The sequence below is a fragment of the Etheostoma cragini genome, chromosome 21, assembly GCF_013103735.1.
Source record: "Etheostoma cragini isolate CJK2018 chromosome 21, CSU_Ecrag_1.0, whole genome shotgun sequence".
NCBI classification, from domain to species: domain Eukaryota; kingdom Metazoa; phylum Chordata; class Actinopteri; order Perciformes; family Percidae; genus Etheostoma; species Etheostoma cragini.
In genome coordinates, this window is record NC_048427.1 from 18,283,398 (window position 1) to 18,288,122 (window position 4,725).

Below are 4,725 nucleotides of genomic sequence, written 5' to 3' on the forward strand. Positions count from 1 at the left end.
AAAAAAAAGTATTATGAGACACTTTTTGTGTTTCTTTCATTGATGTCCTTGTATGCTGGCCAGCATGATTCTCTCAACAGGAACTTTACTACGTTTGAACAGTTTCATGTGCAATAAATGTTTATACATGTACTCTGTATGAAGAGGATGCATGGGGTCTGGGGGTCGTGTAATTTATGTAAAATAAAGAATGAATTCTGCATTATTTTGGTTTTGTGCAATATCTTTGCTGTGATAAAGTGCCAGCCTTTGAAAACTCCTGCTGGATCAATGCAATCTCCCATTCAGCATGTCTTTCAGCAGTCTTTGAGGAAAAAGTTAAATGTGTTCCTGGGGTTTACAATCCATAAGAGGAATGTTAATGTACCACAGCCCAAACCCCTCAAAGCCTTTATATTTCTACCACCTTAAGTAAAAACTAAGTAGGAATTTGCCATTCAATCTGGATAAATGAAGACTGTGTTCTGCAGTACAGAGATCTTCCACAAAGGGCTCCTCAGAGTTACTTTAAAATAAAATAACTTCTAAAGTTAATCTCTTGACATGAACCCGACATATTAGCAAATATACATTTTTGTGAAAAAAAACCTTGTTGATAGGCTTACTGTTCTCTAGTAAGGTAGTCACTAAAGCCCTCCAATGATACAGTTAATCTTAATTTATTTAGTTTTACTCATTTTGTGTCTCTGGTGCTTCCACACGCATACACACTTGGAAAAAGCTATCCCTGTTGTTTTGAGTGGGATCCGGTTTTTGAATGTCCTCTGCCTTCAGTCTCTGGGTGAGCTGTTCAACATCTGCACAGCGTTCTACGTCACTAGCCGAGCAAGGTGGCTAACTAACCGTAGCACATGCTAGATCGTTCTAAATGGCAAAACACTGCTCCAACAGCCACTAGTTGACCATAATCTCCCAAAGATCTACTTCTTGTCCCTGTTGTGCAAGTATTCCACAAGTGGCCCTTGTCTAGAAGTCTCCCAGCTAATTCTGCCTTGGACTGACCAAAGCTGGAGAAAGAGTTATCTAGCTGATGGGATCTTATCTAGCTACTGAGCATGTGCAACTCCCAACAAAAGATAGGATAGAAGTGAGGTGTCTCACTCTGGAGCTAAAACAGAGACCTAAACACACAGGGTGAAAACAGGATCTAGCAATGTGCAGTACAACAAAAATATGATGTTTTTTTTAAAATGAAACCATGTAGACCTATAAATAAAATTATGAACCCGAAAATGAGAAGAATAAGGGCGCTTTAAAGCTTTTGTGAGTAACTTTTTGATAGAAAATAACGTCCGTTACATTCAAGGCATTCCCAAATGAGTTGCCACAAAGCTAAACCTCTTCTGAAGAGTCCATCATGTTTTTTTAATCCTCCAAGTCCTCCTTGGCTACTAGTGGAAATCATCCCGCAACCAAGTGAAAACAATTTCTCTGCAGTGAAGACAATAAAATGTTGGAATGGCACCACTGGATCCTTTGTTAAAGGTATAGTACAGGATGTTCATCTAATACACCTGTTGTCAAAATCTGTGTACATCTCCTCGCGGTCACTTAGCTCTCTGTTTTCCGTGTGCACAAAAAAAATCTGTTCTTATCTCTTGTGTTGTGGTCATGCTAACCTGCAAATATTTGTTTTTTCAGTCAAAATTTCAGATGAAAAACCTTTTATCAACGTTTTGGTCTATTTCAACCCTTTTGTGGCTGTCCCCCGATTTGTTCGTGACTTTTTCAACAATTGTCAATTTTTTTCGGAGCCTTTTGAAATCTTTGTGTTTTTTTCTTTCTTTCTTTGTCATTTTTTTGTCATTTTTGGGGCATTTTTGTCACTTAGTTTGGCATTTGTCTCCACATTTTAGTCACTTTCATTGACTTTTGCTTCTTCTTTTTTTTTCTTTTTCTTTTTATTTTATTCAGTTCTTTTATCAATTACTTTTTTCTCCAAATGCTATAATTTAAAAAAACAAAAACAAATTCCATGAAAGTAGTGAACTGATTATTTTTTTAACTTGCGAGGAGCGTTGTTGGGAACCATCCAAGTTACTTTTTTGGACAATTTGTTGGAAAGAAACCCAAATTTCTGGTGTAGAAACCTTTTGAAAAGGGATCAAATTGGATCCAAAGACACCATACATTTAACAAGTTTCCTAAACTCTTGACGCACCTAAAAAACACAATTGGCAAAACGGTTAATTTCATGCTCAAAATCACACATTGTAAACTAAACTCCAAAACTATTTTTCAAAATACAATAATATACTAACACAACACACTATGTCAACAAAACACTGCAAAAATGTTTCAAAATCAAATTAATTATTCAAAATACTAACAAATGTTGTCTCTTCCAACAGGAACGTTTAGTCAATCATGACACAATGACAAAAAAACACTATCATCAGCTGCCATTACAGAAACTGCATTGTTTTAGATGTGTCAGATATGCCCTTATACAATGGACAGTATATTGTATTGATTAGATTGTGTTCTGCAGATGTATTTTGTTTATTTTTCTGAAGAAATTCAATACAAAAAATGAACGACCATCGCAGAATTGCTGCAGTAAAGACTCTATTTGCAAAAGGACATTACTGCAAGATGTGTAACCAGAAAGAGCACCGGAATAATAATTTTAAAAAAGTAATCTTCTAATCTGCTCGGTCTTCTCCATTTGGCCACATGTTCTCATCCACATCACACCTGATATCTTCTCTTGCAACGAATCGTGGGAAGAATCTTTTTGCTTGCCTTATCCACCCCTGGCAGTGTTCAGCTGTGATGTCTTGGCATGCAGCATCCATTGCATCCAGGAGGGACATTTGGTCATGTGGACGATGGTCAAAAGCCTTCCATCTCCAGGCTGAGAAAAACTCCTCAATGGGGTTCAGGAAAGGAGAGTAAGGGGCAAGGAAATGGGACATCATCCTTGGATGGGCGTCAAACCAGGCTGTGATTGTGGAATGCCACATTGTCCCAAGTGATCACATATATTGGCAAGTGGTCTCCCACCTGCCCCCTTTCTACCTCTGGCACCAGTCTTTTGTGCAGGTCTTCTAAAAACAGAAGAAGCCGGCAGGTGCTGTAGGGGCCGATCTCACATTTATGCAGGCGTGTACCATTGTTGGAGATTGTGGCGCACATGGTAATGTTTCAACAATTGCATAACTTCAATAAGCTGTTTCTCATTAGCAATGGATTAAAATACAGGGAATATATTTGGGTTTCAATTCACAATATGAATAGTTGTTCACTTTGACTTTAGCCTGTAAGGTTAGGTTTAGAACATGGTGTTATCTGTTCTGATATACAGTGTTAAAGCATTGGTAAATTTGGCAGTAAAAATCTATTGTTTGGTCTTGTTTGAGCTCTGTATAATGAGTTTAAGCATTTTACATGTGTGCTAATTATATGCATTATGTGTTAAACCAACAAAAAATGTGTTACACATGCGGATGTAGTGCTAACTGTGTTAAGAGTTTTGGAAAATTGTTAAAAGTATTGAAAGATCTGTCATAGCAATTGTAAAAAACTGTAACTGCATCTTTAAATGTGCCCACTACATCAGATGCTCAGTAAGCCAATGCCATCATCATTAGTTTCTGATTTGTAAATTTCAGACTGCTCAGTGATATTGTTGAAAATGTCTTTGTGACGAATGGATGGCAGTATTGATTCTTCCGTAAATAGGTGTGGCCTAAGCTACAGAATGGAGTTTACTGTGATGTTTTTGAATACATCCAATAGGCCTTCTCTAGTAGGCTTGCTACAAAATATACCTGCTGGGTATGGATTGTTACGTCAAGAACCCGGTTTACCTGTTTATTAGTTAACGTGTTTCCTGTGCAGAATGAACCACAACATCCTGATGGCCGGCAGCCTTTTACCACACCGCTAGATGTAGTCGTGCATCTAACAGTGTGGGGTCAGCCATTGATGTTTGTTTTTTGTGCACACAAACAGCGTAACGTCCACAAAGTTGAAGAGGACTGTGTGCGCGATTTGATTTAGTGCGACCCAGATGTGAGAGGGAAGGAACCAGAAAGGAATCAGACTAGGGGCAGAGTCTATTAAAAAAAGGGGGTGGAGAGCTTACCTGGGCCTTCCTTCCTGAACTGAGACACCTGACAGAGCAACCGAGGGCAGCATTTGGTTGGTGTTTGATTCGGTAGGCCTTTTTCTTAATACTAAATGTCCTTTAAAGCATGATTTTAGTGAACATTGTTTTAAACTGCATTCAAGATGTGGTTAGATTTCCCATGTAATGTGTGGTGAGGGACAAATAATTGGGGTGATTACTTTGGCACAGCCAATTAATAAGGTATGTTCATGCTGAATGTGATGGGGTTTTAAGTATGTTTTATGCATATTATCATATGATTAACATTGCCTTTTATGAATGTAGATTCCAATCACCTGCATGTCTCCAGATAGGGAAAAGGGACTACTCTGGCTTCAAAAAGTAGCCTATATTCATTTCACTGCACATCTTTTGCAAATGTTTTTGTAATGTTATCTTTTGTTAAGAACATGTTTTTGAAAGTTCTAAAGAAAGACACTGCTGATTTAGCCTGAGCATTGTTTTTTTGTTGCAATTAAGCTACTGGTCGGCCATTTTTTATTTATTTTTTACTTTCTTTTTGGGGTTTCTGCTGTGTTCGAGGGGGGACCAACTGGTAGAGCAGACATTCAGCATATGTGTTTCATGTGTGGCTTTGGCTACCTATGCTC